The following is a 12,962-nucleotide window of genomic DNA, read 5'->3' as shown; positions in this document are numbered from 1 at the left end:
TGATGACACGCACCGCGCCTGAACGAGCGAAGCCGTGAAACGTGCTTGCCTACCTGCAGGTCTGATCAGTTCCATATGATGTACATAGTTCTGGGTTCCATATTAATGTGCGTTGCCTTTTTGGGCTTTCGCGGGTTTTGGGGTTGGGTTTTTTGTTTGGTTTGGTTTTGCTAACTTGTAGGAGCACGGAGGTGAAAGATAATACATTTGTGGGTGGAAAGGAATTGCCTTAAAAATAGAAAGATGGGTGGTATCTGATTTGGCAATTTTGCATGCCTAATCTAAAATCCTGCTGCCTGTCACTGCTTGGAGTAAGCGCATGCTACGAGATGAAAGCCGAAGGAAAACAGGCCCTTCGCTTACATTAGCGCCTGTTTTTCAGCACGTTGAAGGAGGACCTCTCATACGCGCATTTGCATTTGAAATACAAATACATACTTGCAGAACTTGTATCAACACAGAGGTCCCAAGCACAATACCACAGATGTGAAAAAACGTGTACTTATAAAACAGCATTTTGAAATATCCTACTTACTACTGTTATTCAAACAATAAATCACTGATGTTTTAGAACATTTGACTTGGGCTTTGGTGTGGTATTTTCCAGCTCTCGTTACTTTCACGCTGAAGAATCACGGTTTTCAATTACTGCAGCTCAGCCATTTAGTTTCTCTCTCCATCTCCCTGCGACAAAAGGCCGCGGCGGCACCACCCCGGCAGAAATACCTAATCCCAGCAGAGAAACATGAACTTGAATCTTGGTCGTTCCCTCACTTTCACTTTCAAGTGCAGGAAGCTTCAACTCGGCTCTCTAAAAGACCTTGTGACAGTTTTCCCCAAAAGTTGTTTAGACGGAAATATGGGTTAAAGCTGTCAGAAGTTCAGCCCAAAATGTTTTCTCTTATGATGTACTTTATGTATGAATAATCATAGATGAAAAGTGAATAATTCTCAAGGATTTCCTGCTTATTTTTCAAACTGGCATTAATCCCTCTTTAACAGATAACATCTGAAATCAATTGAAAGTCTTGCATACACAGAACCCAGTGGAAATTTATGTGTAAAGCAGATTTTACTTAGTATGTATCTCGCTGCAAAATTTTTATTTTGCTTATCCGTAATAGGAGGGGTGCAGCTAGGTTAAATTAATGACTGTTTTACTGTGTGGTTTTTCAAATCCACAGAGATGATTAAAATCCAGTTTAAAAGGAACAGATATTCTAGGTGGAGAAAAAATTTCCAAAGCTTTTTTTTTTTTTTCTCTGACAGATGCATTTGCCTTAATTTACAGCTTCCCACTTCTCATGCATTCTGTTTGGGAAACAATAAGCTTCTTTCAGGATAGAAACGTTAAAAAACACAGAGAATATATGCATAAAAGGAAAAACTAGTACAGATGTAGACTGTGGGTTAAGAGCTATTTATGCAGTATCAGAAGACTAAACCAGACTCTGGCCTGGCCATAAACTAAGCCCACGCCCTAAATGAGGTGCCAAGCCACAAAAAGCATTTGCGTCAACTGGGAATACAAGGAAAAGAAGGACTTCTAATTATAGGGCCTGGAAGCGGAAGCCCAGAGTGATTAGGAGTTTAGGCGCTGCTGTATGTTTATCTGGGAGCTTCCTCTCGCTCGCTCTCAGCCCGGGTTTGATAGATGAGGCTTGGCCTAAAGGGTGGGATTGAAGTTGCTGATGGTACACAGCGTTCTCCACAATCCGAAGGAGACGGAGACTGAAGACGAAGGCTTCTGTGGCCTTGTAGGAACATAACTCTTTTCAGCTAGGCGTCAGCTGGTTAGCCCAAACGGCAAAATTAGAGAGCAGCAAATCTCTGTGGGGTACTTGCTATAAAATCTAGGAAACCTGAGTAGCCTAAGCATCTCCACCACATCCTATTTATAACACCTATCTAATTGCATAGTTGTTTATTATATGCATACAAATGAGGGACACACAATTTCACCTTGGGTTTAAGTTTCATGAGTAACTTCACTTTAAATAATGCCATCTCTCAGCGTGACAGAAGGGTTTTTCCGCCTTCCAAAACAATGTCGTTCTGTAATCACACACTGAAGAACTCAACACATTCAAGCTGTGTTGGACTTGCTTTAAAAACACCAAGGGCACAAATGTTAGGAAAGCAGGCATACATCTGCATGCAGGAAGCATATATTCACGGATACACTTAATTTAGGAATGCAACTCTTACATTTCCACGCACGCATAGCCATATAGAGACCCGTACAGCCATTGCACAAATGCGCTTTACACTAACAGGGATAAAAAAATACAAACTTCTCAGATTTTATTTTTTGAATATGAGCACAGATACCACGCAACACTAATATTACGCTTTGTAGGTTTTCAAATTACAGGATCAGAGCGCTCAGCGGAACCGCGTTGACTTAACAGTCGCTCCTGATTCAGTCCATACGCATTTTGCTCGGCATTCCTACCCGCTGCACGCTAATTGTACAGATCTCTATTCCGCTGCAGCGCTCTCCCAAAAGCGGTCACATACGTACCTTGTTAAGATGTGACACAGTTTATATGGCCCATGGTTTTAAGAAACGTATGACCTGACCTACGAACAGTAGTTTTATTTATACTCACTTAACTCCTCTCTGAGGCTGATGCTAGTCAAAATATAGCTAAATATGAGGGCTGGTAAGCCCACGTATACTTCCAGGTATAACACACATGCCACAGTTACAAAACTTGGTCCCCCAAAAACTTAACTAAATAAGGAAAATCTGATTTTAACAACAAAAATCCACCAAAAAAATAAACATGAGTACATAGTGATATCAAAATTTTTAAAAAATAAATAATAAAATACACCCCAGCAAGTCAAACGAGAAGAAAAATTAAAAAATATTTTGTGAATAAATAAGTACCTATGACTGAAGACCTCTACACACTCTAACACACTTAGGACAATTATATATTTAATCTGAATATTTGGAGCTTGGGGTGGATGTATGGAAACTGTCAGACATTTACCATGTCCAACAGACGGCTCAACGGCATGCTTTAGAGACTAAAAAACTATTCACCAGTTTCAAACACTAACTGAGTACAGCTGATGGCCCAATAAATACTAAAACTTTATCAGGATGGGCTTCTCCCTCCCGAAACTAGAGGACGCGCACCGAGGGCAGCTGAGTAAAGGAGGGCAAAAGATCAAAGGGAACAGATTCCCTTTCCTTTCAAGCCTGCTTGTAATTCCTCCGCAAGGGTACAAATCCTACTGCTACGTTAGTGCTTGGGCGGTTGTTAGCTGCAGAGATTGCAGTCAACAGTTTTACTGCTGAAACAGATTATCATGTTTTTCTCCTTTAATTGGAATAACAATAAAGTAAATCTTAGAGAGCGAGGGTAAAATCCGGACCGCCCTGGAGTCTACAGAGCTTTTGCCACTAAATTTCAATATGGGAAGTAATTTTATCCTTTTTATACAGTTGTGCAGCTTTCAGGTAGTTAACAACTCGTTAACAATGCCTGCTGTGCTAAATGACTGTTTTGATATTAACTTTAATATATTTTAGAATTAATTATAAATCTGTCATGTATCAAAAGAGTGTATTCAGCAAGTGATACCCAAACAAATCAATGCTACAAGTGTGCCCACACGCTTCTGCAATATATTCAGCATTATATTAAAATTAACCATTTATCTTCAAATTTGACAGATTTTAACAACATGTAAAACTTCTATAAAAAGGTGACTAAAATTTCTATTAAAAGATCACAGAATCACCAAGGTTGGAAAGGACCTTCAAGATCATCAAGTCCACCCATTAATCCAGCGCCACTGTGTCCCCTAAACCATATGGCCATAAAAAGGTGACTGAAGAACCATCCTCCGGCAAACCGGGACGTTTTCTGCAGTAGCACAGAAAGCAACCATGGACAATACTGGGTTAGGACAACTGTAGTTTCTTTAAGCTTTAAGAAACTAAGGCCCTAATATTTCCTTTCTCTTAAAAGCGAGGGATAGGAGACTACAAAAATTACTGAAATGGTGAGAAAAATTACGGAAAGAGGACATAGTGAAAAAGATAAAAGGCCTAAGACCACCCCCCTCTGTTCACAGAAAAGGCAGGTGATGAAGCACAATGATTTCATCACTTCTCCAGCAGTGCAGTATCTTACTTGCACAAAGACATCGATCTGATAATGATAGAGAAACGTTGCTTATCTTCCCCCCCCGCCTCAAATATCAGATCTTCACGAGAGCAAACGGGCTCTATGCAAACCCGCTAGCAACTTCTGCCACTACCCGCTACTAAATCCTGATTTGGGGATGAACTTCTTTGGAGATAATAGGTTAAACACCTAGATTGGAAAAAATATGGACCTGGAAGTTTTCTAAAACAGTTCAGTAGCAACGGATTTAAGCTATTGATAATCATATATTTCTGAAATTTAACAAGAGGAGAATTAATGCACTGCGAATCACTATACTGGTCCTCTTCTGAATACATTTCTTCCACCCAAAAGACGTGATGCTGTAGAGCACTGATTACAGGATTTCATATGCTTCTCTCCTCAGATTCAAGATCCCGTCCAGTGTGCTTTCAGGGTTAAAAGAGCAGAGTGATTTTATTTAAGACTGTTTTTAAACGATACTTTTATTTAGTTCATCGCTATCTGAAACGTAGTAATTATTTAACAGAGAATTTAAACGAACAAGAACTTCCTAAATTTTCAGTATATCCTAAAGTCTTCCACCTTCAGGTAGGAAACGCTCTAGAATTAGGTGAGTAATTCTATAAAATGAAAATTCATTTCCTGCAGGGAGGCATTTAAGAAGAAAAAAAAAAAAAAGAATGTACACAAATGGAATTAAAAAGTACAGAAGAGAACAGCACTGAAATTATTTCACAAAGAGGGCATTCTCATTGATGTCAACCCGGCTAATCACAATGAGGAGACAATTTTTTTGCTGTCATTCAAAGCATACTTCATGTTAAAACAGACTAGATTTACACTTTTTATGCCAAAAAATTCCACTGCTGACACTTTTACTTTACAAACAAACCATAAAGCAATGCTAGCAAGCTATAGATCACAAACTATCTCACACCTTCTGGCCCAGCATATACGGTATAGAGGCATAATCTTTGTAATTGCAATTCATCGCATATGATGCCATTACATTATTTTTAATACACGTCTTCAAAGGCAACAATTCAAGTCAAAAAACAAAAGTTAAAATAAGCAGAGAAAAAGCAAATAATTATTCTGTCGTTAAATAATTACAGTTCATTTTACTCTAGACGACACATCCAGGAGAGTGATATTCCAGAATGAGATTAATGTTGCAAACTCCAGAAGAAAGTTGCGGTCACTACCAAAGTCCAAGCACAGACGAGGCGCTGGCTGCAGTGCAATAAATTAGCTTATACAGCACTTGCCATTATAAAAGCTATCTCCAAACTTTAACTAATCTACATGTTCAATGAAAGACTGATTGTACACTTTAGGTAGGAAAAACAGAAAAAAAAAACCCCAAATCTGTTAATCTGTGAGGCACTATCAGTGCTTCCCAACAATCAAATAAGGTATTTTTCTGCCCACTTGCTCTGATCAATGGGAGCAACTTCTGCAGAGACATTCCAATTTAAACCCCTTTAACTATTAACTCAAGGCCACCATCACATTTCAATATAGAACATTTAAATAATCAGAGGAATTTCAGGTCCGTTAAAGGTGCAGTCAGGCATCCAAAGGGGTATACAGTTTAATCTGTTTTACTGCTGGTCCAACATTAATTTTCTCGTTATTAATGGATGGAAAAGCTCTTTTGTAGCCAAGGAAGCGTAATTATTTAAAATTTTAGATGTGTTGCACTTCACAGCTCTCAGCTGTTAAGCTGGCAGGAGTAACACTTCTGAAAAGCAGATCATTTATTTGCCACATTTAAAAGAAAAAACCCAAGTATTTATAGAACAGCACCATTTTTTAGCTATTTACTAACTGAGCATCTTCTTTGAAAAGTTTCTCTCTGACTAGTATTAAAATTACCATAATTAAAAAACGACAAAATCAAAGTACAGAAGTGAACGGAATCTGACATGTCATTTACTGGTTTCAGCAATGGATTAAGAATCAGGGATCCTGTGTAATATCCTTCTCTGGCAGCGAGTTACTGCGTGACCTTGAGAGAGTGACAGCTTCGCAATCCTTCAATTTTCCTAAAATTAGCTTTCAATCCCTAATATTAGTAATTCGAAGTTCTTGCAGTTCATTGTCAACACACCTTTCTTTTTAACCTGTCCTCTTCTTACCAGCTGGTTTGAAATTGTACCCATAGCTTTGATTTCTGCTCTTTTTTTCTACACTGTTTGCAAACTTCTCTTCTAACCCCTCTCCCTTGCACCGCTGGAATTATGCCACCATTCATTCAATCAACGACCGCAGCTTGAAAAGTCTCCCGCTCCTTGTTCGCCGAGAACTCCTTTCTTCCTCTCTAAACCTACTTCCTTGGAACCTTTCTTACCGCCTCGCCCTTAACTCCGTAAGGCTCAAGTCTTACATCCTACATCTTTCCTGCCTCAAGCCATCTTGGTCCAAGAACGCATCCCGATCTGAACTTGCAAGATCGCTGTATGAATTTACGCTTTTCTACTCGACATACGTACGTAACACGTATTACTTATGTGTGTTGGAATGTACCTCCCCCATCCCACCAATTTAAAAGTTGGTGCTACTGCCAAATTGAAGGTGTCCTTAGCTACAGCTACAGTAATGATTTAATTATAGTATTTCCGGTTTGTTTTTAAGGGCTTGTACTGAAAAATATTGCATCTTTTGCTCCCCCTAAAATGGCAAGAAGCCACGACAGAACCCTGTAGCTGGCAAAGACTTCTATGAATGCATTTAAAACATGTCGAGAAAAGCTTTTATCGAAAAACGCTGTCCCAAGAGAAGAGCACCACTAAGGTTTTTTAACAAGATGTCCTTTTCAGAGGCTGTAAGTCTAGTTACTTGCCTTAACAAATTGGCAATTGAAGCACAACCTCTAAAAAAAATCCAAATACAGGATAATTCTCATCTTTCCTGGCTACCCACAGCCACCTACTACTACTGGATTTTTTGTAGCTACGGTTCTTGGCAATGAAGCCTTCCCTCCCCAGACGAGCTGAGAAACAAGGCGCAAACCTTACAGCAACAGTAACGAGCGATTAAGAATTAAACAAATTTCAAATCGATGCGCAACCTTCTACTCTTAACCAGATTCCCAAAACAAACACAAGTACCAGATACATTCACGTGTCTGCTCCCAGTAACAAGGAACAAAAGCAAAGAAATGACAGCTCTGCTGCTCATCAGCGGTGCCTAACACTATAGTCCAAGCCCAAATTGGCTAGTCCCAGATGAAGAGCAAAAGGAAAAATCTGAAACTGGGAGTTCCTGCAGTCATGTAATAAGTTACTGGCTTGTACTATTACAGTTACTATGCAACCATGACTTTTTGAAGGAATTCATGTCAAAGGCTGTGCCAAACGCACCATACAGGAGAGAAAGGAGACGGCACGTGCATCTAAGGGCATCCTGCGGTAACCACGGTGCCAGTAGCGCCGGGACTGCCTCCTCTGAAACCCGGGCAGGACAGCGCGCAGAAACCCCGCGGGGGGAACACCAGCTGCGACCAGTTCAGATTTCACCGGTTACCACAGGCCAAGGAGGAATCAAGACCTAAGTACGACTTCCCATTCTGCCTGTGCCGGTAGCTCAGCCTAACGTCCAAAATGAGTCGCTACCTTAGTCCGCGTAACTTGAGGCTTCTACAGAAAGTGGAACTACAGAGGAAGAGCAGCGCTGCAGTTCATATTGAAGATGGACAGAACAGTAATAGATGCCCTAGCATCCTCTAAAATCTAACTCAACATCCGAATATCGAGGCGCTCGGAATTAGTGGCCGTAACTAAAATTTAGGGCTAATTTCTCTACACTTTACCTTGCCTATAAATTGTGAAAATGACATATAGATGTGTTTTCACGTTCCGCTTTTTCACACAAACGCATTCTTAAGACCTTGTGACCAAAGAGCATTATAGTAATCAGTAAGAAGCTTGCAAATTACCCTTCTGCGTAGAGGTTAAAAACGGCACATAAATATGTTAGTCCTGTAAAGGTCTGATTTACATAGTTTATCTTCAGCAAAGGATATCCTGGTTCTGCTTCTCGGGATAAGCCAGAAGTTGTTCTTTCCCTGTGTAAGACTATCCCAATTCAACGGCACAGAAGAATACACAAAATCAAAGGAAATATAGCCGTGTGATTAGTTGCCACAGTGGATCGGTGGCATCCCTGTAAATGTTCATAAGGAATGGTGCCAGCTTTAAGAACAAAAATTAACTGTCTCGAATTTCTATACGGGCGGAGAAGTAAGTATCTCAGCAACCTGGCAGAAACACAGCGTGCCGCCTGGAAAAACGCTACCAGAGTTCAACTGGAGGCGGGGGATTTTACTTCAGACACCGAGGTTATTCACCCTAACACCCACTTACAAGCGGCTGCCGAATCCAGCAGCCAGCAAGCGTGGAGATTTCTCAGTTTTCTACAGCACGTTCTCCTCTTGCCTTACCGCCGCTGACTGCACCGCAGTGCTGCCCGAGCGCTTACGCCGCTGAGACGGACACGTTAACTGCAGCGGGCAACAAATGGCGTTTTCGACCTGATTTTCCTGTGAAATTCTCCTTCTGCAGCATAAGCCAAGGCGTAGCCCGGTGTAAAATAAAAGTAGGCTGCGACTTCCCTACTGCCCTGTAAAGCCGGTATTGTCAAAAAAACCCAAAAACCAAACAAAAAAACCAAGATACAAAAAAACCCATCCAAAACCCACCCAAAGGAAAAAAAGCTGGTGCTGCCTGGGGGGGAAGGCGGCACACGCACCCGCACACCCAGCGCGCGCTGCCTGCACGCGCTCCTGCGGCACCCTTCCTGTGTGGGACTGCCGATAGAACTGTGATCCCACGACGAGTGCGTCGGGGAGAGCCAACGACATAAAACATACCTTCCCTTGGAAGCAAGAGAAGATCCGGCCCTTCCTCCCCTCTAGAGGGAGAGGAGAAAGAAAGTTATTGACCCATGCACTAGATAAATGAACAGACTATCCATTAACTGGTGAATTGCACAGAATGAAATTATGTTAGAGACCATAAAATGAGTATGACTTTAAAGCGTTCATCAAAACTGTCACCAGCCATCTAAAATTTAACCTATGAACCACAGCTATCATCCGTGTATCGTACAAAAAGCTTGCCGAAAAACACGATTAACCTGTGCGATGGTCAATAACTTTGACAGGCGGTAAACTTTGTTTTTAATTGGAATACCTACAACTGATTATAAAATATTCTCCTAGACATGAAAAGAAAAGAAACCAGCTAAGTTTGGACAGGCATCTGCTAGCTAAAAACTTCAGTGTTGGAGAACATCTAGGTATACGTGACAATAATCTTCTGAACTAGAAAGCACTTTCTTAGGCAACAGTTAGTTTTACAATCACAAAATACACCATTTCCATTTAAAAACTTGATTGTATCAATATTTCACTGTTTTTGCTGGAATAAAAATCTCAGACATAGAAAGTAAAAATTGTGATTTATTAGTTACGTCTTGATACACAATTCAACTTCCTTTTCTCTTTCAGTACCTCTAGGAAAAGGCAGCCTTTGGGTAAAACGCACATTCATTTGTTGCGTCAAATCCAGTCCAATCAAGAACTCAAGTTAACCTAAAAACGAATATTCGTCTTTGTGCTTCATATTTCTATAAATCCTAGAAAATCCCAATTTTATGACCCTAAACCATAGCAAATAAACAGAATCCATGTGTCAGCTACAACACAGACTCCAAATACTAAGAAATAAGTTCCTTTTTCAGCAAATCTTCTCAAAGATTCTGTCCCACATGCCACGTTTTGTAGACAAACGATACTACTGTAAGCAATCTATTTTTGCCTTAAAAAATAAAGGTACAGACAGAATTAAAAAAACAGGGGCTGGTTATTTCCAGGCTTGTTGATAACATTTGCTATAGCAAGATGAGCAGCTGGTCTAGATTCAAAGGCTGAGCCAACTGTTTCCTGTCACATTTAACAGCCCAGCATCATTTAAAGTCTTAGTATTAGGAGGAAGGTGAAAAGATTCTGTAAATTCTGAAAATTCTGTAACTTCTATCACTGTGTAATCTGTATTAAAGGTTTGATCTGTGTAACTTTCAAAATCCAAATAATTTACTTTTTACCTTCCTTCAAATACTAGTAAGAAATGTCTATATTAAAAATACATAACATTCCACATTTAAATAAAAAGTTAAAATAAAAGAATAAGACTTTTAGCTTCACTGTTTACAAAACTTAATTAAGCTTGGCGTGTTTATAAAATTTTCTGTTTTCCTAGAGGTTGGAGGGGAAACGTACAGTTTATCATGAAATTTGGCTGACAGAAATGATAAATCTAAGGTAAAAACCTATCTATCAGGAACTGGTTTCTGCAACACTCATCTTCTTTCCTCCCTTATGGATTCTATTTTTATCGTATTATCTATGGCTGTACAGAACTTGCACAAGTGTGGACAACAATGTATTTAGCAACTAATATTCAGCTTTGGCACAAATAAAACATCTATAATTTGCTTTTAAATGTGGAGAAGCAAAGACAATTTACTTAAAGAAAACTACAGCCCCACCGACCCCAAAATTACTCTTAAAAGCACGTAGAACAATTTCTACCGTATGAATTGATGTGTATAATTTACACCCAAGTTGGTTTTAATTATCACAGTTCATAAAGGCCTTTATACCTTCGATCTGCCAGAATGAAGAGAGGAACTCTGTTAGTTTTTAAGATGGCAAAAATCTATAAAGGGATCCTCCCTTCTGGCCTCCTAAAACTAAGATCCTTTAGGCATGTTCAGTTCGCTAAGAGAACTAAAAAGCAGATTGCGGGATGCTTATCAGTTGCGTGATTTATAGACGTTGTACTTTGAAAAGCCTCACCAGTCGTGACTCCGTTTCAAGCCTAAGGGACTACCTCACACCACCCATATCGAGCCTCGTCCCGCTCGCAGGACTAAGCCCTAGCGCTCCCTGCCAACATCATAAATGCTGCCATTAAAATATTTGTTTTAATTCTGACCTCAGAGTCACAGCTAATAAACAAGAAAGGCAATGAGAAATTGAAAAACAAACTAAATGCAGCTGTTGGACTGGACGTTTCACAACTGTGTTTAACTGCATCCTTTAATTTCACTTCTATGAATAGCAGCCATACACCACAGCTCGCATGCCAGCTAGGCAACCCAGCAGTATTTTCTTTTGAGTTCATTTTGCAGCGTTATTCCGTCATGTAAATTTTACTGTATTTTTAACTTTTCCTTTGAGATGCAGCCTGCAAACAATGGCTAACTATTTGCTGGCGGTTTCTCATCAGAACACGTACGAGCAGTGGGTAGCGTTTGTGTAACTTTTCCATAATCTTCCTCACACACAAGAGGAATGGAATTTTTTTGCGTATGTATAATACATGTTTGCACGTGTGTCAGTTCAGAGCCCATTTAAATATATCTAGTGACCAGATGATTAACGCTTGAGAAACTGTGCGTTACAAAAATCACACTAGATACAGACGAGTGAAACAAAGCTTACGCTGGTCTATGGGCTTGCCACAACTTACTCATATATAAAAACCGAAGTACTATTTTTTAAATATGTCTTTATAACAATAAATGAAAAGATTTTTCCAGAATGCACAGGATTACAAATACTAATTAGCTAGAGAAGCAGGAACCTGAACATACTGGAAAAGGGAAAAAGAGGCCACGTACATTTAAAACTGAAGATACAAATAAAGAATAAGATGATTAAAAATTAGGACAGTGAGAAAACCAGAATTTCCGATTTATTTTGCAATACATCCTTTGAGCATGGAGGAAAATACAGATAATTTTATTTTGCAAAAAAATACAGCACATTGGTGTGTTTATCGAACAGGCAGCGATCCTCCCCTTCTCAGTTTTCTCATATAGGTTTGCTATATGGAAAGGTAAGAAATGCCACCTCACAACCCTCCAAAACTAACACTTTGTTTCCTTTATGTGTGGGTGACATATTTTCATTTTTTAAAAAATAAAAATCAATAACTATTTCTTTTAAAAAGGTGGAAATTCAGCTTCCAAATAATATATACCCTTAAAGCTTTATATTGAAATATCTCATAAGAAAAAAGAAAAAAAAAAGGAGGAAGCTGACCTAACGCCTCCCAAATCCCACCAAAGTTTTACTTCTCAGTACCACCTCGGTTCCGGATATCTGCTTCCACAGCTTTGCCTGAGTCCCAAGACCTTGCACGAAAGTGAAACAGTGAATACTTTGGACCAATATGAAAAAGAACAGCACTAACCCAAACCATTTGACTGAAGCCATACACAGAAGTTTCCATAACAGATCATGCCAGAGGTCTGTGCAGCCCAGCCTATTTATTGACTTTAACAGGAGTGACTAGCAATCATCTCTGTGCTACGATGGAAGAAGGAACAAAGTGAATTAGTTTTAATGGACTACGGCTGACATCAGGAGCGGTGAGGTTTTCTCCTCCTTTCTAAATCACAGCGTCTAATACAACATAATGAAAAACGAGGATGTTTGTACGGTTCCTTCAGTCTCCAGTCTAGACACTCTCTGGTTTAGACTAATCCAGTTTACCATTGAGCAACTGATTCTAATTGGTAACATTTAAGCCTCGCCTTCCCCTCTCCCCATTTCCTCTCCCCATTTCAGACCCTGCATACACTTACAATTCCTGGCAGACTATCATCGACACGTTAAAAGCTTGGAGGCTTTTCTGTAAACATCTTAAATTAAGTAACCCCCTATGGCGTATTCCTTCCTTTTGTGCACTTCCAAAATTTAGTCCAGGGCACCTTCCTCCAGAGTTTACATAATAAGCT

At 39.7% G+C, this 12,962-nt stretch overlaps 1 protein-coding gene across 3 annotated transcripts in view; it reads right to left on the bottom strand.

Moving 5' to 3' along the window:
• Nucleotides 1-12,962, bottom strand: part of BCAS3 (BCAS3 microtubule associated cell migration factor) — a gene marked incomplete at both ends in the record, with an annotated part of 366,916 nt that overhangs the window by 262,320 nt on the left and 91,634 nt on the right. The window lies entirely within an intron of this gene.

The sequence above is a fragment of the Phaethon aethereus genome (assembly GCF_964289735.1).
Source record: "Phaethon aethereus genome assembly, chromosome: 19".
Lineage (NCBI taxonomy): Eukaryota > Metazoa > Chordata > Aves > Phaethontiformes > Phaethontidae > Phaethon > Phaethon aethereus.
This window is presented reverse-complemented; position numbering and strand designations above follow the sequence as displayed.